At 44.2% G+C, this 23,264-nt stretch overlaps 1 pseudogene; it reads right to left on the reverse strand.

Annotated features, from left to right (window-relative positions):
- Positions 1–5,223: 5,223 nt before the first annotated feature.
- On the reverse strand, positions 5,224–21,994 carry LOC139554314 (CMP-N-acetylneuraminate-beta-galactosamide-alpha-2,3-sialyltransferase 1-like; annotated as a pseudogene).
- Positions 21,995–23,264: the final 1,270 nt, after the last annotated feature.

Raw genomic sequence — 23,264 nt, forward strand, 5'->3', positions numbered from 1 at the left:
AAGAAAACAGTTGTTCACACAGGTATGTGCTGCCAAACATAGACAACGTTTGAGCAGCCTGGATGCGCAGCTGGGGCATTGTGTCGGGGAGGAAACGGGCGAACTCCGCAGCACCCACTGCCGCATATTTTGCCCTCAGTGCATCATTGCATTGGAGGTCAATCAACTCCATTTGGAGGTTTGGTGGTGAGCTTTCCACGTCAACAGCAAATGGGTTACCGAGCAGTTCCAACCTGCTTTTTTGTGCTTCAAAGTCAGCAAATCGGCGTCGAAAGTCAGCGGCAAGCATACCTATTTTATCAGCCAACTGTGCGCTCGGGAACGCACTGGTAGAGAGCTTCTCTTTCATGGTCTGGCAGCTGGGAAAGTGGCTCAAATTTTCTTTCCGCATCTGCGTCTCCCACAGAGTCAGTTTGGTTTTAAATGCCTTCACTGTACTGTACATATCAGAGATGACATGATCCCGACCCTGCAGCTGCAAGTTCATTGCATTCAGATGACTCGTAATGTCACACAGAAAAGCCATTTCACACAGAAACATTTCGTCTCGGAGTTGTGTTGTGTCTTTCCCTTTGCTGTCCAAGAACAGACAAATCTCCTCACGAAGCTCGAAACATCTTTGAAGCACCTTTCCCTGGCTTAGCCATCGCACCTCTGTGTGATAAGGCAAATCACCATGCTCCGTTTCTAACTCCGTCAGAAATGCCTTGAACTGGCGGTGATTCAAACCTTTGGCTCTGATAAAGTTAACTGTGCGCGTGATGATGCTCATTACATGCTCCATTTTCAAGGCTTTACCGCACAACGCTTCCTGGTGTATGATACAATGATAAGCTGTCAGCTCACCTGTCGCGTTTTCCTCTTGCATCTTTTCCCGTATCTTCGCCACCAGTCCGCTCCTGTGTCCACACATCGCAGGTGCTCCGTCGGTTGTCAAACCCACGAGTTTTTCCCAAGGCAGCTCCATCTCATTTACACATCTTGACACCTCTTCATACAAATCATGCCCCGTAGTTGTGCCATGCATAGGACGTAAAGCCAAAAACTCCTCTGTCACGCTTAGGCTGGAGTCCACTCCGCGGATGAAAATTGACAACTGGGCAATGTCAGAAATGTCGGTGCTCTCATCCACAGCCAAGGAATATGCAATGAAATCTTTTCCCTTTTTCACAAGCTGCTCTTTTAGATTGATGGACAACTGGTCTACTCTCTCGGCAATGGTGTTTCTGCTCAGACTCACATTTAAAAAGAGTTGCCTTTTTTCTGGGCAAACTTCGTCACAAACTTTAATCATGCAGTTTTTGATGAAATCCCCCTCCGTAAATGGCCGGGCTGATTTAGCGATCTCTTCTGCCAAAATAAAACTGGCCTTGACAGCAGCCTGGCCTTGTGATTTGGCTTTTTTGAACAGAGCCTGTCGAGATTTGAGGCCTCGTTTTAATTCCTCTGCCTTTTGTAGCCTTTGTTCCATGTCCATATTCTTGTTTTTGTCCGCGTGTTTCGTTTCATAATGTCGTCTCAGATTATACTCTTTCAGTACCGCCACACTTTCTCCACACAGAAGACACACAGGTTTTCCAGCTACCTCCGTGAACATATACTCCGACTCCCACCTTGTTTGAAACCCCCGGTTCTCAGTGTCCACCTTCCGTTTTGCCATTTTTGATGGGTATCTGAAAGTTAATTTTACTGTGATGCTGACGACTGCTGTGCCAATAAATATTGAAATGAAGCAGCCTACTGCTCGGTGCGTCACCGTTGCATTGTGGGAAATGTAGTATTGGTGCGTGTAAAAGATCTGCGGGCTGCCGGCTTGCTGCGGTCTGCGGGCCGGTTCTAATAATAAATCAAGATCATCCCAGGGGCCGTAAAAAACCTTCTCGCGGGCCGGATGTGGCCCGCGGGCCTTGACTCTGACATATGTGATTTAGATGGTTGTAGGACTTAACAGCTGTTTTCTAGATATTGATAATTAGCAGGTATCGTCCTAATTCTGCTCTGCATGCATTATTTGGAGGGTTATGTTTTACACTGAGAATGTTTTTGCAGAATTCTGCATGCAGTCTCAATTTGGTGTTTGTAAAATTTTGTGAATTTTTGGTTGGTGAACGGACCCCATACCTCAAAACCATAGAGGGCAATGGGTTCTATAACTGATTCAAGATTTTTTTGCCAGATCCTAAATGGGATGTGGAATTTTAGGTTCCTTTTGATGGGGTAGAAGGCCCTTCTTGCCTTCTCTCTCATATCGTTGCCAGCTTTGTGGGTGTTACCTGTGGTGCTGATGTTTAGGCCGAGGTAGGTATAGCTCCGTGTGCTCTCTAAGGCAATGGTGTCTAAATGGAATTTGCTTTGTGGTCCTGGCAACTGGACCTTTTTTGGAACACCATTATTTTTGTCTTACTGAGATTCACGGTTATGGCCCAGGTCTGACAGAATCAGTGCAGAAGATCTAGGTGCTGCTATAGGCCCTCCTTGGTTGGGGACAGAAGCACCAGATAATCTGCAAACAGTAGACATTTGACATTAGAGTCTAGTAGGGTGAGGCTAGGTGCTGCAGACTGTTCTACGGCCATCGCCAATTCATTGATATATGCTGTATATTGAAGAGGGTGGGGCTCCAGCTGCATCTCTGTCTCACCCCACGACCCTGCAGAAAGAAGTCTGCGTTTTCTTCCAATTTTAACTGCGTACTTCTTGTTTGTGTACATGTATTTTATAATATTGTATGTTTTTTCCCTATTACTGCTTTCCATCAATTTATATAGCAGACCCTCATGCCAAATTGAGTCAAAAGCTGTTTTGAAACCAACAAAGCATGAGAAAACGTTTCTTTTGTTTTGGTTTGTTTGTTAGTGAATCAGGGTGTGCAGGGTGTATACATGGTCTGTTGTACAGTAATTTGGTAAAAAGCCTATTTGACATTTGCTCAGGATATTGTTTTTACTGAGGAAATGTAGGAGTCTGCTGTTGATGATACTGCGGAGGATTATCTAGAGGTTGCTGTTGACGCATATCCCATGGGAGTTATTGGGGTCGAATTTGCCTACACTTTTGTGGAATGGGGCAATCAGGCCTAGGTTATAAATATTGTGGAAAGTGCCAGAGGTGAGGATAATGTTAGAGAGTTTAAAAATAGCTCATTAGAATTTGTGGTGTGTATATTTTATCATTTAGTTTAGGGTACCATCAACACCACAGGGCTTTTTGTGTTGGAGGGTTTGTATTTTGTCCTGTAGTTCATTCAATGTAATTGGAGAATCCAGTGAGTTCTGGTAGTCTTTAATACCTGATTCTACAATTTGTAATTTATTATGTATATGTTTTTGTTCTTTGTTATATGACCAAAAATATTGGAGAAGTGGTTTATCCATACAACTCCAGTTTGGATAAATAGCTCTTCTTGTTTGTTATTTGTTTAGTCTCTCTCTCTCTCTCTCTCTCTCTCTCTCTCTCTCTCTCTCTCTCTCTCTCTCTCTCTCTCTCTCTCTCTCTCTCTCTCTCTCTCTCTCTCTCTCTCTCTCTCTCTCTCTCTCTCTCACCAGTGAACTGCAACATTTCACAGATGCCCCATGTTTCTGCCGGCTAGAACCAATTAATTTTCACCTTGTGTTTGCCGCTCCATGTGTGAACCCAGCTAAAGTTGCGGACTACGATAAACATGTGGGTTTCTCTGTTGTGGTTCCATTGTAAATAATGACAGCTGGTTGTTGTTTTAAATTGTCTGTTTTAAAAGTATAGTTCAGGCAAAATCTATATTTGGGCCGAATTATCCTTACCTTGAGTTGTGTCTGAAGGCCAATGGTGACAGAATCCAGAATAATCCATGAATTACTTCTGCCCCAACCAGGAGTTAGCATATTAGCATTGTAAAAATGTATGAACGTAAAGAGACGAACCGATATTAGCAATGCTGCACTGCAAGCCGAAACTTCCTCAAAAACACTTCAACCTAAGTTACAGTACCAGTCAAAAGTTTGGACACACCTACTCATTCAAGGGTTTTTATATATTTTTACTATTTTCTACATTGTAGAATAATAGTGAAGACATCAAAACTATGAAATAACACATATGGAATCATGTAGTAACCAAAAAAGTGTTAAACACACAAAATACATTTTATATTTTATATTCTTCAAAGTAGCCAACTTTGCCTTGATGACAGCCTTGCACACTCTTGGCGTTAGCATACATTCCCCACAACTCCAGGGACTACTCAAGTGTCAGCTTTTTGACTCAATTAAATCATTTATGAAGGAGAAAGGCTGTGGAAAAAGAACCTTAAACCACCCTTCTATCCTGTCGTGGGAGAATGGACATTTTTATCTCTCTTGACATTTTCACACTATCATGCTGCTGACCCGAACCACACTGCTTAATCTGAAGATCATATTATTTTAAATGTTCCTTTTAAGCATGGTTCCAGCAACTGGTGGATGCGTAACCAGGTCAGCTCAGTGCAGCTGACTTGGCTCGGCTAAGTTCGGCTCCTGTGTGCCACTTCTGGAACAGAACTCTTTTAAGTAGTTTACCAGCCACCTACACTCCTAGACCAGATCCTGAAGGGCACGTACACTGCATGTTGAATCTATTTGATCAAGCGGCATTTCTTGTTCCCAAACTTTGCATGACCCCTCTGTCTCCAAAAAGAGCAACACAAGAGTAACTTGAGGCCTCGCTCTGCCCAAATGAGCTGACATTCCTGAGCTTTCTAATTGTTGTTATTTTGACCCACTGACCTCGATTTTTCCATCTGCTACTGTGCCAAATATCTTGGGTACTCTGGACAAAATGTTTTTCCCTTTTCGGTCATCAAAAGCTCGCGCAATGTCAATCTTACTTAATAGCACTGAGGCAGTGCAAATTGGGGTTGTAAGAAATAATAATATGATCATGAGTCCAGATTAAACGCGTTAGAGAGACAATTATAAATTGTCTCACAAAGTCTCTGTAACCATACTCCAGGTCAATAATGTAGTGAAGTCAGGTAAACCCCATGGACGACTTCTCGGACACAGAGTAATCTATTTCTACCCGGAAGTGGGAACTATGTCATTTTAATTCCAAATGATCCCACTCACTCTTTAACAGCGGCATTACTGCCCCTGAAGTCAGGGTTAACTATAGAGGTCTAATATATTTAACACCCATTTGATTCTGCCATTAAAATGTATATTTGTAGCAAACACAGTTGTATGCTAGTGAACTAATACGGATGAATTATCGACATCCTCTAAATACGTGTAGTTTGTGTTTTTCAGAGAGCTTCGTGATAACATTGTACTCGTAGGCTCCGTTGAGCTTGCTTTTTAGTCCAGGAATAGGCTTAATCTGTATCTGGGAAACTGGCCCTTTGTGTTCTTGTCCAGTATCAAACGTTTTGTCAGTTAGTGTTTAATGTAGTGGTGCCAGTTCCCATTTATGTCTTTCACAAATTCATACACATTCACCTCGTCACAAATGTTTAAAGCAAATATCAAAGCCATGAATCCAGTGGATGTTATAGTCAAGCCAGATTTCATGAACATATTTCATGAAAACAGGATTCAGAACCAATACCAAATCTTTGTTGGCTTTAATCTTGGGTTTAGGATCAGTCACTGCGCCGAGTAGCCACTGGAGATCCATAGTCTTGAAATGAAAGAGCAGGAGACTAGTGGTGTTGTCCAGATCCATGGCACTCTTCGGGTAGATGACGTGATGGCTGGTCCTGCTCCCCACATCCTCCTCATAGCCCTTGGTTACTGCCTTGTACAATCTGATGATGATATCATTGGAGTTGATGAGGTCTACATAGTTAGAGCATTTGATGTTGGCAGAGTTCTCCACCACAGCACAGCGTCCACATAGAGGTCAGAAGCACTTCTGAAACTAGAGGTCATCGCCCGGCTGTGTCGTACATTTGAGACAATGACGTGCAGAGCTACTGTACTGGAAGTCCGGCAACCGGAGGGCATTTAAAAAAGAAATAGGATGGCTGTCCAAGATAAAAAAACAAAGATAGTGGTGATGCAGAGTAGAACGGTGAGAAGCCAACCTTTTCTGATCATGAAGAAATGCATTTTGTGGATAGTTTTACATTGAGGTTGCAGCCACATTTTTGGGGTGGTTCTAATTATCCACACTTGCCCAAAGTGCCCACCAGAAATCTCCCCTCCACCGAATACTGGAAACTCCATCTACCCAACGCTTTTAAATCCATGATGGGGAGTGTGAAAGTGCACACCCCCAGGAGGAGCATGGAGACCCACCACACCAATCAACGCAAACATATTTGCAATGGATCTGAAGCACAAACAATCTAAGTATACAATATGAATCGTACAGCTACCAAATATATAGCCCCCAAGATCAACACATGACAAAAGCTAAAAGACAACTTCGCTCCCGTTGGTATACAGTGAAAATAAAATTCAAATGATTCCTTTGCGTCTTTTCCACTCTAAAAATGCACAGCTAGTTACACTAGAGCAACAGTTTGGGTACGGCATTCACTGATACATTTGACTGATCAAATTCAGCAATTCCACGAATGGTGGTTCTCTAGAGCTTTGGACAATGATCTGGTAGTAATTTACCCCGGAAAAGGAAAAGGTTGGGAACCACTGGTCTAGCAGATCTCCAGTAACAAAGTTGTTAATCGAATTGAGTTGTCTAAATTTAGAGTGTGGTTACTTTTCACCCACGCTTAACCGAGTTGCTTAACACTGAAGCGACTGGCTGTGGCTACCCATCCCTACCAATTGCTATAAGTAGGTGGAAAAACAATCAGATTTCAACAGAAATATGGCTGAGACACAAAGAAAGTTCAAGGAGAGGGGGTACAAAAATGATCAGATTAATATTGCCATTGAGAAAATTCAAAACAAAACGAGACATGACCTTTTTCAAGGGCAGTCTCGCAAAAAGACACATTCTTGCATTCTAACTACCCGCTATTCAAAGCGCTCTGAACAAATCAAGGGAATCGTTCACAAATATTGGCACATTCTAAAATCCGATGATAGTCTTGGTAGTGTGTTTTCGGACCTTCCCTTGGTCGTATTCTCGCGGGGCAGAAATCTCAGAGACCAATTGGTACACTCTGATTTACCACCCCAAGATATTCCTGAACAACGTCTATTTGCGCCCCTACTGGATGGAAATTACAAGTGTAATGGCTGTGCTCAATGCAATGGCACTTATAAATGCAGATCCTTCAAACACCCACAAACAGGGAAATCGATCCAAGTCAAACTCAGGAAGCAGTGTAGTGCGCTTAAACTAGGCTTATCTTGCCTCCACACTCTAATCTCTTCTTCATGCTAGCAGGGTTACCCAATAAAATTACAGAATGGACATCACAAACAGCGGAAATCTCCGTGTTGCACCAGATGAGTGCCTACAAGGGGAACATAAACAGCGGTAGAGAAGACAGGGGATCCAGAGGGAGTTATCCTGATCTTTCTACTGGGTTAACGAAGGCCATGTTTGAAGCTTTGGTCAACTAGAACTTCTGAGCATTGGGAGAGAGATGATGATGACACCTAAGAAGCTGTAGTGGTGCTCTGAATTTACAGGATATTGACACAGAGAAGCTAGCAACTTGATATAATACTCTGTAGAGTTAACTGGGTGACTGCCTTCTGATACAATGAGAACAAAAAACGGTACCCAACTCTCTCAGGTGGCGAAGGTCCCCTATAAACATGATGTTTAGATCGGAGTCACGTTACTCTCCTTGGAAAACAGGCTTTAGGGTTTGCCTAATGTCCAAAACACCCACTTAACCACATAAGAAACCCCTCTTATCCCCCTTCATATCCACCTTCATATCACCCTACCTCTTTAAGGGTTTTACATGGCATAGAATTCCCTAATCTGGCTGCCTCTTTAAAGTTTTATTTGGCTACCAGTGCCAAGAGCTCTGGACAAGGCAATTTTTACAGTAGCACGTGAACGACCATGTCAACCCCCTCTATGACCCTGGCCACCATGTTAAGGCTGGTGGATCGGGGTAATGAGTGGCACCGTCATAGGATGCCACCTTTCCAACAAGTCAGTTCGTCAAATCTCTGCCCTGCTACAGCTGCCACGGTCAACTGTAAGTGTTGTTATTGTGAAGTGGAAATGTCTAGGAGCAACAACGGTTCAGCCGCGAAGTGGTAGACCACACAAGCTCACAGAACGGAACCAAGTGCTGAAGCGCTTAACGCGTAAAAATCGTCTGTCCTCGGTTGCAACACTCACTACCGAGTTCCAAACTGCCTCTGGAAGCAATATCACCATGCGCAATGCCAAGCATCGGCTGGAGAGGTGAATCACGCCTCACCATCTGGCAGTCCGACAGACAAATCTGGAATTGGCAGCTGTCAGAACGCTACCTGCCCCAATGCAAAGTGCCAACTGCAAAGTTTGGTGGAGGAGGAATAATGGTCTGGGGCTGTTTTTCTTGGTTCGAGATATGCCCCTTAGTTCCAGTGAAGAAAAATCTTAACGCTACAGAGGATTCTGTGCTTCCAACTTTGTGGTAACAGTTTGGGGAAGGCCCTTTCCTGTTTCAGCATGACAATACCCCCGTGCACAAAGCGAGGTCCATACAGAAATGGTTTGTTGGGATCAGTGTGGAAGAACTTGACTGGCCTGCGCAGAGCCCTGATCTCAACACCATAGAACACCTTTGGGATGAATTGGAACGCCGACTGCGAGCCAGGTCTAATCACCCCGAACATCAGTACCCGACCTTACTAATGCTCTTGTGGCTGAATGGAAGCAAGTCCCAGCAGCAATGTTCCAACGTCTAGTGGAAAGACTGGGGGTGAACATGTCATTTCCACATTTCATTGTCATGTCTTCTTGTCAAAGCTCTGGCAACCCTGCTGAAAAACAGCATAGACCAGCATATGCTGGTGACGAGTTCTGGTTTTGCTGTTGACCAGCCCTCGCTGTGTTTTTGTTGGTACCTTCGCTGTGTTTTGAACACTGTTGACCAGCCTTCGCTGTGTTTTTGCTGGTGACCAGCCTTCACTTTGTTTTGGACACTGGTATATGGTATATGCTGGTCACAAGCAAATCCATAGTTAAGTCACATTATGATGTTTCATTCCTAGTTGAACTTTTATTCACCCACAAATTGCAAGAAAATAATGATTGTCAGGGTTAGAAAGATGAATAAATTAGACTACCTAAATAATCTAAACTGGAACAACCATTTCAGTAATGGGTGAAATAAGTCCAACTAACAGATTGAATTGGTTTAGAAAACTGTATGTTATTAATCTTTTTGTAGCATAACATTAATTAATCAATCAATGCACATGTACATGTGCCAAAACACAACAAACAAAAACATATTGAAACAAACAATTCTAAAAATCTAACTGCAATAGAGCACGCTGTGAAATATGATAATGATGGGCGTGGTTTTGAAGACCAACTTGACCAGCTGGACCAGCATGGACCAGCTTGGTCACCAGCATAACAGCATAAGCTGGTCACCAGCATACCAGCATCATCAGCATTCCAGCATTAGTTGGTCACCAGCATCACCAGCTTGACCAGCTAGTCAGCCAGCCTAACCAGGTAGACCATGCTGGTCAGACCAGCTTGACCAGCTAGACCATTCTGGTCAGACCAACTTGACCATTCTGGTCAGACCAACTTGACCAGTATCCGACCAGCACAGACCAGCATGGACCAGAATTGATGCCGGTCTATACTGTTATTCTTATGCAGAGAAATAAAGAGCGGGGGTATTAAAGGGACCAATCCAATGAGAACCATGTGTTACAGGTTTCTGGCTCATACTTTACTTTCTTTTGATCGTGTACTTATGTTATGTGTAATGTGTGTGCATGTGCATATCAAGGTGTGTATATTGTGACAGGGGGACTGGTACATTTCCCCTGTCCTATAACATCCTGTAAGGTGTTCTGCTATTGGCCAGTCACCAGTTGAAACTATGGAACGCTGGGGCGACCAAACAGAGTTGTAGGGCTTTTGCTAGCTCTTTAAAAAGGACTTAAATTAAGGCAGGACATGGGGAAGGACCATCTTGCCCAAAGTGATTAGCCAATAGCAGAACACCTGACAGGGTACGGTCGATGTTTGGCTTGCAGTATTCTGTTGCCTAACCTGTAAATATAATGTATGATGCAAACGCTTAGTACATCTAGGCCTTACTCTAGGCTTCACCAGAGCCCTTCGATGAAAACGATAACTGACACCATGAGAGCATGGTTGGTTGGCCTGGTAGAATGTCATTACGGGGCCACCTATGGCCAATGTTGGAGAACTGAATAGTAATTTAGAAACTTATGACAACGAGCCTCCAAGAACCTGTCATAGTCCTATAGGCATGGAAGATTCCGTGTTCATATCGATTCAGACGCTTAATGTTTAAGTTGTGAATGTGTGTGTCGGCTGATCTGTGTAAGTGAATGTCTGTCTGAGTGAGTACATCCGTTTATGTTGTGTGTGCATGACGTTCCTTTTGTTGGAAAAATGCAACATTCCAAAAATGTAATATACCTTTTTTGGCAATGTGTGTATATTAGATGTGCAAATGTATGTATTTGCTGATGTGAGTGAGTATGTACCTTACGGTATGTACCGTGTGTTGTGTCACACGTTAGACTAGACTGCCATTCTGCCTTTATGTTTCTATTAGCAGCATGTCTTTTGATTTGGCCATCATCCCCTATTTACCAGGGCATTTAACTCAAGTGTGTTATTGACAACGATTGCATTCACCTTCTGACATCCTCGCGTGTAAAATTGAATTGCATGAACTATTTGTTTGCTTGCACTGTGTGTCGTGATCTCCCAGATTGGAATAGACTACGTTGACTTGAGGTAGCTGTTGCCAATTCCCTATCACCTCCTTCCTCCCCAAACTAATTACTATACAATTACGATTCCACTGATTCCTCTCCAGACATTACCAGGAGCCCGTCCTCCCCATTTAAGGTGCCACCAACGTCCTCTTCTCTAATTGTTGGCCAGTACATGCTCTAATTGTATGTTTTGTGTCCCCTGTGACTACAGACACTGGGGACACACCTGACGCAGCTGCTAGAGTCTACACCCAACATTACCACGCCACCAGGCCAGCCGGCGACCTGCCATTGCCAACCGAACCCGCCATCGACTAACGACCCCTGCTCGGGAGGACCGAACGAACCCTTCCCAATACAAATTAAATTACTTAGATATGTGTGTATTGTTGTGAAATTGTTAGATATTACTTGTTAGATATTACTGCACTGTTGGAGCTAGAAACACAAGCATTTCGCTACACCCGCAAAAACATCTGCTAAACACACGTTTGTGACCAATCAAATTTGATTTGATTTGATTTTTAGAGCCGAACAAACCCTGCTCGGAAAGAATGGAAGGAACGAGCATTGGCCACCGCTCCGCGAGGGAATGAACTGCTGTGTTAGTTTGCCCCGGTGCTCATACAGTTGAACTCGGAAGTTTACATACACCTTAGCCAAATACATTTAAACTCTGTTTTTCACAATTCCTGACATTTAATCCTAGTAACAATTCCATGTCTTAGGTCAGTTAGGATCACCACTTTGTTTTAAGAATGTGAAAGATCATAATAATAATAATAGTGATTTATTTCAGCTTTTATTTCTTTCATCACATTCCCAGTGGGTCAGACGTTTACATGCACTCAATTAGTATTTGGTAGCATTGCCTTTAAATTGTTTAACTTGGGTCAAACGTTTTGGGTAGCCGTCCACAAGCTTCCCACAATAATTTGGGTGAATTTTGGCTCATTCCTCCTGACAGAGCTGGTGTAACTGAGTCAGGTTTGTAGGCCTCCTTGCTCGCACACGCTTTTTCAGTTCTGCCCACAAATTTTCTATAGGATTGAGGTCAGGGCTTTGTGATCGCCACTCCAATACCTTGACTTTGTTGTCCTTAAGCCATTTTGCCACAACTTTGGAAGAATGCTTGGGGTCATTGTCCATTTGGAAGAGCCATTTGCGACCAAGCTTTAACTTCCTGACTGATGTCTTGAGATGTTGCTTCAATATATCCACATAATTTTCCTCCCTCATGATGGCATCTATTTTGTGAAGCGCAGCAGTCCCTCCTGCAGCAAAGTACCCACACAACATGATGCTGCCACCCCCGAGCTTCATGGTTGGGATGGTGTTCTTCGGCTTGCAAGCCTGCCACATTTTCCTCCAAACATAATGATGGTCATTATGACCAAACAGTTCTATTTTTGTTTCATCAGACCAGAGGACATTTCTCCAAAAAGTACGATCTTTGTCCCCATGTGCAGTTGCAAACCGTAGTCTGGCTTTTTATGGCGGTTTTGGAGCAGTGGCTTCTTCCTAGCTGATCGGCCTTTCAGGTTATGTCGATTTTGGACTCATTTTATTGTGAATATAGATAATTTTGTACCTGTTTCCTCCAGCATCTTCACAGGGTCCTTTGCTGTTGTTCTGGGATTGATTTGCACTTTTCGCACCAAAGTACGTTCATCTCTAGGAGACAGAACGCGTCTCCTTCCTGAGCAGTATGACGGCTGCGTGGTCCCATGGTGTTTATACTTGCGTACTATTGTTTGTACAGATGAACGTGGTACCTTCAGGCGTTTGGAAATTGCTCCTAAGGATGAACAAGACTTGTGGAGGTCTACAATTCTTTTCTGAGGTCTTGGCTGATTTCTTTTGAATGATATCAAGCAAAGAGGCACTGAGTTTGAATGTAGGCCTTGAAATACATCCACAGATACATCTCCAATTGACTCAAATTATGTCAATTAACCTATCAGAAGCTTCTAAAGCCATGACATAATTTTCAGGAATTTTCCAAGCTGTTTAAAGGCACAGTCAACTTAGTGTATGTAAATTTATGACCAACTGGAATTGTGATACAGTGAATTTTAAGTGAAATAATCTGTGTGTAAACAATTGTTGGTAAAAGTACTTGTGTCATGCACAAAGTAGATGTCTATAGTTTGTTGCAAGATATCCCGGCCACAGAAGATAAACCTTAGTCAAGGTCAAAAGGTCAGATGCCCCTCTTATTAGAAATGGCAGAGGGTCGGACATCTCGGCACGTGATTTTAATTTAGCTGCCAGCGTAACGATCAGCTGATCTGAGGCACAGGTGCGCGAAGCGATGCTAGCGATCCGCGTCGATTGAGCCGCTCACCCTTTGGCAGCCCAGGTGCGCAAGGAGTGAGAGGAGGGCTCTGTGTTCCCCTCCTGCGCCCTGTGTGGCATGAGGAACCTGCTATGTGTGGAATGCAGGACCGGAGGGGGCCGACGTGCCCCCTGGAATGCCAGGAATAGGGGACAGTCAGAGGAGCAAGCTGACCTCAGTGCTGTTTATTTGCAAACGGCGTGGCGCGGTTGGTTTCGACCAAGTTGTTTTTCTAAGAGTCCTTCTCTCACTTAGAGAGTCTCTGCCAAGAGGTCACTCTGGTTAATCATTAGCCAACCAGCTCCTTCTTTGTCCCCTGCTGCTGTCCAGGGGGGTGATTTGGAGCAAGGTTCAAGTTGATTGTGAAGTTGGTCTACTTATGAGGATAGATTATTTAACTGCTGGCTTTCTGTGGCCTGGAGCCAATATGCAGTAACTTCAGAGTTCAACCAGGACAGATATGCAGGCTGGAGTTTGTCATTAATTGTCAGGTCAAAACAATGGATGTTTTTAGTTCATACTAGCCAAGCCAGGGGAGAAAAGTCTTAACTGAACAAGACTGCTGAAGCACGTAGTCTGCTATATCTGCTTTATAAGGAAAAGGAGGGATGAGAATTGTGTCACTCTCAGTGTTGCGCAACAGGAAGTGGAGTGGATGGAATGTGCATGACTAAATGTTTTATTTTATCCCTTGTTTAATATAGGTTATCCCTCGTTTAACTGGACCTCGATATTAATAAAAACGTAACAATAAATCGTATGCACTTAAATCATGTAAACAACTGACGGAATTTGTGTCAACCTTGAGCCAAAAACATACTGTAGTACATTTTTGGAACCCTATGGTTGCATCACCTTCCATATTACGAGGCAGTTCATGTAGAACCTTTCACAACACGCAAGCTCCCAGGTGTTCCTCTCATGTCCAAAAGGGTTGTTTTAAAACGGGGAGATGTATTAAGATAATGTAGTGTGTGACAGACTTAAGTTTCTCCATAACACATACAGTAATCTATCCTCCCAGCATGATGATTTGTTTTGGACCCCTACAGAGAGAGTCATGCATTTTTAGTGACTACAAAGAGTCCGGACGCCCGTTAAACATCCCATCCGAAGATGGCACCCTACCCAATCACTGCCCTGGAGCATGATATTTTTAGAACAAAGGAAACAGTGCCTACAACTGGCCCTCCAGCACCACTTCCAGCAGTGTCTGGTCTCCCATCCAGGGACCAACCCTGGTTAGCTTCAGAGGCAAGTCAGCAGTGGGATGTTCATCCTGGTAGATGACTTGGACCTTTCTCTGTAAACGCTCTCAACCAAATTACTCTGTCCTGTGTGTGTGTGAAGGTTCAAAGTGTAAATGTGACCTTTCAGTATGGGAAATGTCTCTATGGTGGGTGTAGCTATGTTTTGCTGTGAATGGTTTAAATATAGAGGGATCAAAGGATTTACTGTTCTCCCCTCCTACACATAAACACCATCATTAAGTTTGCTGACGACACGACGGTGGTAGGCCTGATAACCAACGACGATGACACAGCCTATAGGGAGGCCAGTGACCTGGCTGTGTGGTGCCAGGACAACGACCTCTCCCTCAGCATCAGCAAGGCAAGAGAGCTGATTGTGGACTACAGGAAACGGAGGGCCGAGCACGCCCTCATCCACATCGACGGGGCTGTAGTGGAGCGGGTCGAGAGCTTCACGTTTCTCAGTGTCCACATCACTAAGGAATTAACATGATCCACACACACCAACACAGTCGGGAAGAAGATACGACAACGTGTCTTTCCCCTCAGGAGGCTGAAAATATTTGACATGGGCCCTCAGATCCTCAAGAAGTTCTACAGCTGCACCATTGAGAGCATCTTGACTGGTTGCATTACCGCTTGGTATGGCAACCGCTTGGCATCCGACCGCAAGGCGCTACAGAGAGTACTGCGTGTATATACCAGGTAGTGTCCGAGGAAATTGTCAGACTCCAGCCACCCAAGTCATAGACTGTTCTCTCTGCTACCACACGGCAAGTGGTATCGATGCAAAATCTTGAATGAACAGGACCCTGAAGCGCTTCTACCCCCAAGCCATAAGACTGCTAAATAGTTAACCAAATAGCTACCCTGACTATCTGCATTAACCCTTTTTGCACCAACTTTGACTCATCACTGCTGCTAACATTTATCCTGTTGCCTACTGTACCGCTACCTATATGTACATATCTACCTTAATTACCTCGTACCCCTGCACATCGACTTGACACTGGTACTTTGTGTACAGTATGTTGCAAAGTTAGCGTTACTCATTGTGTATTTATTCCTTGCATCATTTTTACAAAAAATGTCTTTGCATTGTTGATAAGGGCCTGTAAGATTCACTGTTCGTCTACACCTGTTGTTTACGAAGCATGTGACAAATAAAATGTGATTTGATAAACACCACAAGGTTCTTTCAATCTCAATACCAGACACAGGCAGGAGGCAGACAGTCAGTCTCCACTGCTATTTAATAGATTTTCTCAGTATTAAAAAGGGGGTTACAGGATAAAAGCAATACACAACAAAACACAGAGTCCATAGATGGCAGATAGTTTAACGGTTAAGAGCATTGGGCCAGTAGCCAAAAAGGTTGCTGTTTGCATGCCAGAGCCGGCAAGTTGGAAAAATCTGCCGTTCTGCCTTTGAGCAAGGCAGTTAACCCCACCTGCTCCCTGGGTGCCGGTGACATGGACCTTGATTATGGCAGCCCCATGCACCACTCTGATTCAAAGGGGTTTGTTTGAATGCATTCAGTTGTGCAACTGACTAGGTATCACCTTTCTCTTTTATGCAACATTCGTATCGTGGGCATCATGGGGTTCCGATGCAGTAGCCGTGGCCTCTGCAGTCTTGTCGTAGCATGCCACGTCTGGAGGGTGGAGAAAGCGTCACACTTCGTTCAACTCACACTCAACCGGTCCCCTCTTCCCAGACACAGTAGTAGTGGTGTGTGAGTGTGTTGGGGGGGAAATGACTACATAGAGAAAAACAACTACATGAAGCCATAGGCACAAAGACACACACAAACATGCCAGTAAGAAGCTGTCAATGAGGTGCGTGCGTGTGCGCGTGCGTGTGCGTGTGTGCGGTATAGATAGAAGTACAATAAATCCTGCGATCCCTCTTGTCTTCTCTAGGGGGGGTTGTAAAAAATATATCTGTACCCAGCAGCAGTAGTACTTCCCAAATAAGCTGAAATAAGACTTTAATAGGTTTCCTAGGTACAGTACATCTCTGCATTCATGTGAGTACTGTGCACTGAATGTCCATACCTAACGGAGTATGGTAGTAAAAATGCGGATGTGTCTAGCAGAGAGCTGTCTGCAGGGTGTCTGTTTTTGGGTCTGCATGTCCGTCCAGCTAGCATCAACAAACAGTAGCTACATTTGTTTGTTTCTCGCTGGGTAGTGCATGGAGCTCTTGGCAGGGTGTGAGTGGTACCAAGCACATTCCAGTCAATTGAACATGGAGCTTAATGATTAGCGGACTCTGCTAGGGGTCCACCACTCTCCATGGGAGGGTAGCTATTGGGCTGAGATTGGGCTGAGTCATTGTCTACCAAACAGAGTAGTTTTCTACTATCTCAGCCAGGGAACACTGAAACAAGGCACCTTACTGCTGAAACGGACATTCTAACACTCAACAGTCCAACATAAAAGAACGCATGTACAAAAGGACATTTTGACGGTCGTTATCTTGATATAGGCATGATGCCAAGATGTAGTCTGGGGGTTGGGTTCAGACTGCGCTCCTTCAACAAAGAAAGTGAGATCAGCAAACTTGAAGGCCAATCCTACCAGATGATTCAGACACTTGCTACCTGAAACCACTTACTTACGATTATGGGTTTTACACATTCAGCTATGCTTTGCAAAAAAATGACTCGCGCACATGTCTATTTGTCTCGAAGAAAGTGAGCTTGACAGAAAGGCTGAGGTTATGTATACAGAGGTACACTACACGCTGATGGCAAAGTATTATTTTCTCTCTTCAGCTGCTGAAATCCACATTGAGAAATGACATTAGCCTACATGAACGGCAATCCAATGGATCCTTGTTAACTTATTTATTTGTACAGTAAATGGCAGCACTACCACTAGGCCATCCTCCGACACAGGACGGCTTTAGCATTTGATAGGGAGAGAAAAACTGCAGAAATTATGACATTGTCTGACATTTATGATAATTATGATATTATCTGACATTTCAGTACTGTCATCTGCCCTCAGCCAGTCAATAGAGTCAGTATCATACAATGTACACTGTCTGCTGGGTGACTCAGGCTACATGTAACAAAGTGCCTGTGTAGGTCAGAGGTCAAGGGTCAACCCAGATGCAGATCAGACAGCTCAATAGACAGAGTCACTGAGGTGCCCTGATTGCATCTCAGGAGTCAGACACTCACCCAACAAAGCCTTTTCAAGGAGCCAATCCCTAAAGGTGACAGGTCAAGTCCTGTAAAAACCATGGGTGTGGAGATAAGATGTGTTTGATCAGGGAGGTACCTAACAGGAGGAAGTCAAATAATAAACTCATAGTAACAGACACGTTCAAATGCTCACACGCACACTCTCACAATGGGCCTTTCTCTCACACACGTGTAACCGGTGTGAAATGGCTAGCTAGTTAGCAGTGTGCGCTAGTAGCATTTGAATCGGTGATGACACTCGCTCTGAGACCTTGAAGTAGTTGTTTCCCTCTGCAAGGGCTGCGACTTTTGTGGAGTGATAGGTAACGATGCTTTGAGGGTGACTAGTTCAAGCCCAGGTTGGGGTGAGGAGAGGGATGGAAGCAATACTGTTAAACTGTTACACACGCACGCACGCACGCACGCACGCACGCACGCACACACACACACACACACACACACACACACACACACACACACACACACACAGAGTAAGACACAATGACAAAAGTAGTTAATCTTCTTTGTGCGTCAACAGACTGTTAGGAACCTAATAATTTCATATCATACCATCCACTCACCTTAGGAGAGCTCCAGTGTGTTTATGTTTGAGAGAGAGAGAGCGGCAGAGAGAGGGAGAGGGGGGGGGGGGAGCAGCTGAAGAGAGAAAATAATACCTTGCACACAGAGAGGCAGGGTCTCTATAGACCAATCTGATTTGGAGGGGCACTTCAATCTGTGTCTGGAGAAAGACACAGATGGCCCTCAGGCACAGGTGAGTGTCGGAGTGACCCGTTTACTCCACACTGTGTGTGTGTGAGTGTCAGTGTACCTTCCTCTTGCACTGCAAATAGGCTTAGTCAGCTAGCATCCTGTTTTCATTCCATTTCAGTTTCCTTTTACCCTTAAAAAATACAAGGCAACGTTTTTATTACCCCCTTTAAACAGCCCCGTGTTTACCACTTTCTTGCAGGTATACTGCTTTTATACATGTCAGTGGATAACTGGCAAATTGGAAGAGGTAGGGGTTGGGGGGGGGGGGGGGGGGGTGCATTTCAATTTAGGAAGGTGTTAAACAATGGAAGTGTTAATGGATTTACCTGCAAAAAAGCAGAGAACCATTCACACAGACCTGATTCCTGTATTTTGGTTACATGTTCTGTGAAAATACAGGAATCATGGCTTTTATTTCCCCTTGTTTTTTATCCCCCGCCTCTTTTAGATATACCATATAAAAAAGCAGAATGGTAAAATACGGTGATTTTGTGTATGATGAGGCTACTAACTGACATAGGTTTAAGGACACAAGTTGCCAAACAGCTCTGTCTATATCAATCAATCTTTATTCTCTATTAATATAGACGGACGGGTTGACGACATCACAACAATACTGCATTCACAGCTCAGAGGTAAAAGGCTGTATGGTAGATGGCTCATTTCAGCTAGTTTTATCTTGTTCTTGATACCATCTCTTGTTTTGAAGTGTTTTGAATGTTGCCACGTCTCTGCTAATATGGCTATGTAAACTCAGCAAAAAAATAAACATCCTCTCACTGTCAACTGCGTTTATTTTCAGCAAGCTTAACATGTGTAAATATTTGTATGAACATAATAAGATTCAACAACTGAGACATAAACTGAACAAGTTCCACAGACAAGTGACTAACAGAAATAGAATAATGTATCAGTGAAAAAAGGGGGGGTTAAAATCAAAAGTAGCAGTCAGTATCTGGTGTGGCCACCAGCTGCATTAAGTACTGCAGAGCATCTCCTCCTCATGGACTGCACCAGATTTGCCAGTTCCTGCTGTGAGATGTTACCCCACTCTTCCACCAAGGCACATGCAAGTTCCCGGACATTTCTTGCAAGAAATCACACACAGAACGAGCAGTATGGCTGGTGGCATTGTCATGCTGGAGGGTCATGTCAGGATGAGCCTGCAGGAAGGGTACCACATGAGGGAGGAGGATGTCTTCCCTGTAACGCACAGTGTTGAGATTGCCTGCAATGACAACAAGCTCAGTCCGATGATGCTGTGACACACCGCCCCAGACCATGTCGGACCCTCCACTTCCAAATTGATCCCGCTCCAGAGTACAGGCCTCGGTGTAACGCTCATTCCTTCGACGATAAACGTGAATCCGACCATCACCCCTGGTGAGACAAAACCGCGACTCGTCGGTGAAGAGCACTTTTTGACAGTTCAGTCTGGTCCAGCGACGGTGGGATTGTGCCCATAGGCGACGTTGTTGCCGGTGATGTCTGGTGAGGACCTGCCTTACAACTGGCTTACAAGCCCTCAGTCCAGCCTCTCTCAGCCTATTGTGGACAGTCTGAGCACTGATGGAGGGATTTTGCGTTCCTGGTGTAACTCGGGCAGTTGTTGTTGCCATCCTGTACGTGTCCCGCGGGTGTGATGTTTGGATGTACCGATCCTGTGTAGGTGTTGTTACACGTGGTCTGCCACTGCGAGGACGATCAGCTGTCCATCCTGTCTCCCTGTAGCACTGTCTTAGGCGTCTCACAGTACGGACATTGCAATTTATTGCCCTGGCCACATCTGCAGTCATAATGCCTCCTTGCAGCATGCCTAAGGCATGTTCACGCATATGAGCAGGGACCCTGGGCATCTTTCTTTTGGTGTTTTTCAGAGTCAGTAGAAAGGCCTCTTTAGTGTCCGAAGTGTTCATAACTGTGACCTTAATTGCCTACCTGTTAGTGTCTTAACGACCGTTCCACAGGTGCATGTTCATTAATTGTTTATGGTTCATTGATCAAGCATGGGAAACAGTGTTTGAACCCTTTACAAATGAGATCTGTGAAGTTATTTGGATTTTTACGAATTATCTTTGAAAGACAGGGTCCTGAAAAAGGGACGTGTATTTGACGTGTATTTGAGAAACAGCAAGTGCTTATTGGGCAAATGAACGTTTTCAGTAAACATTTGCAGACGAAATATAGCTTACATGTTGTCAATAATCCTTAGATTGTAAGCCAACCCTGTCTGTTTTGGCCTCGTAATAGTGCACACATCGGTTTTGTTGGTAAACACCCCACCCGTCTCTATAGCACTGTTTGCAAATACATTTGTTACATGCTTAGAACAACAACCCAGACTTAAAGCCCCACTGGGAACACTGGTTGATTTAATGTTGTTTCCACGTCATTTCAATAAAATGATGTTAAACCAACGTGGAATTGACGTTGAATTGATTTCTGTGACCAGTGGGAAGGAAAATCTCCTTTGGAAGGAAGCCATCCTCCTCGGCTTGGTAGAAGTACAAAGTGCAGATGAACATTCTTATGCATCTCTAGAGCGGTTTATTTTGTGTGATTGCAAGATTCAGGATTCACTTCTCCAACTCAACCAAAAATAAAAGTTAAGTAATGGGAGGAAGCAAGTGGCTCAGGGCCTCCAGAGTGACGACGCTGCAGGCTGACTTCGGTCGTCAGTTGAATGGTGTTTCCTCCGTCACACTGGTGCAGCTGGCTTCCGGATTAAGCGGGCGGGTGTTAAGAAGCGCGGTTTGGCGGGTCATGTTTCGGAGGACATGTTTTCGACCTTCACCTCTCCCGAGCCTGTTGGGGAGTTGCAGTGAAGAGACAAGATCTTAATTGGATCGCAATTGGATATCATGAAATTGAGGAGGAAAAGGGTGTAAAAAAATACAAAAGCCAGTGGCTCAGACAGAACTCTCCAAGCAGTATATACATCTCCTTTCAAATGTTGATAGTTGGTTGAGTTGTCAAGCAAACACAATTCAATATTACTTTTGTAATAAAGTAAATAAACGTTCTAAATGGATTTCACACATTGACGTTTGAGGGGCAAGGCTGGACATTGCTCTGTTTTACTACGTGTCCGATAGTATTGACATGGCTGTCATCCATGTTGTTGATGGCTGTCTGCCTTCTGGTCGTTATTGATTGGTATGTGTGTGTGTGTGTGTGTTAACGACGTGTGTTAACAACGTGCCTGCAAGAAGCTGCGAGGTGTGTTTCTGTGCTCCTCGTTCGCTGGCACAGGTGAAACCCCCGGGGGCTTCCAGAGAATCCTCGCTGTGAAAAAAAACACCCACTATCTCTTGCCAACATGACCCTAACCTCCCAACCCCCCCACAGCTGATCGGAAGTAGAGTTCATTCTGTGGGATCTCCCCGGTGGTGCGTGCTTGATTTCTTGATGGCGTGGGGAAGAGAGCGTGGGCAACAGTGACAGCACTGGTTGCCATGGACACCGTGTTTCCCTTCTCCGTTCCGTCCCACAATGATGACATCGTGGCAGCTCTTAGTCTGTGTGGCACAGCAACCTGTTCTCCAACTGGCACGATCCCTCCCACTTCTGACAGACAAGTGTCAACAATGGTGGTGTTGTTGCCATGCACCTTCACATCCATACTCATGAATACTGACTGAAGCACTGAAGAACCCAGCGTTTGTTGTTGCTTGCGTCACATTTTTCAGGAGGATGGAAGGGAGTGGGAGGGTGTAGATTTTAGAACAGGAGACAATGCTCTAAACGAATGGACCTCATAACATTTCATTTGAGATACTTTTGAATTATTTGGACATGAGTGAAAATTGCTAACATGAACTGAATGAGATTTGCGCCACAAATGCTACAACATAAGCATTTGGAAACACTGCCAAGGAAACTAAACCAAAGCATGGATTGCTCTCATTCCTTGTACATAGACTGCTTACAGGGTAAGGAAACCAGTATGCTTTTTTTGTAATTTGGGTGAACTATCCATTTAGTTAATCCTGAACTCCATGGACATGTGTTGGTGATGTATTACAGTATTTATGTGTATGAGATATGATTTGAATGTGTATATCTATTTTCCTACAGCATCATTGTGTGTCCACAACGAGAAAAGGAAGCTCATTTAGACAGTTGAGACTCCCCCTTCCTTCTCTCAAAGCATTTTCTTGTAAAGGTTAAGGAGAGCCTAGAGGAGACCTGGTGAGCCCAATGTGGTTACGTCTGAGGAACGGGACCTAAACGAGGAGTGTCAGTGGAGAATAGGTTGTGAACTTGTGGCAACCAGTGGTGGTAAGGACAGGAACACGTGGAGAAGAATGAGAGGCTCTGTACTACGGAAGGTGGGCATGGACTTTTTGCTTCTTTAGCCCTGTTTATACCTGGTTGTAACATGCATCCTTTATCCTGATCCACATTCTGATTGAGTTCAGATTTTAAGACAGGTGTAGATGATTAAAAAACGAATTGTGATCTGAATGTGATCTGATCTTCCTGCCCATCTCAAGAGGTAGTCAGGCACGCACTGTCACTAGATATCTTAGTGTAGACAGATCTGGAAAGTAAAACCATTTAAATAATAATTATCCCACCCTCTAAAGTCATTGACAGCTGGAACCATTGACTTATGGCAACAATATGTCTTAAGGTATATAAATATTATTTTCGAAAGACTATGTCAAATAATTTGCATAGAGGGAGGGACCAGGGAATCTGCTCACAATGAGGACACAGTGGACAATACACGTTTTAAAACCGTGTGTAGACGTGGACTCAAATGCCTCTGGGGACTGCTTCAAGCTCAGTGTCTGTCATTGTGGAATCCCCCCATTGCTTGTTATTGCAGGAGGCTCACCCTCCTGGAGAACTACAGGGTATGCAGGACTCTTCTGCAGCCCTGCTGA

The sequence above is a fragment of the Salvelinus alpinus genome, chromosome 26, assembly GCF_045679555.1.
Source record: "Salvelinus alpinus chromosome 26, SLU_Salpinus.1, whole genome shotgun sequence".
In the NCBI taxonomy this organism is placed as follows: domain Eukaryota; kingdom Metazoa; phylum Chordata; class Actinopteri; order Salmoniformes; family Salmonidae; genus Salvelinus; species Salvelinus alpinus.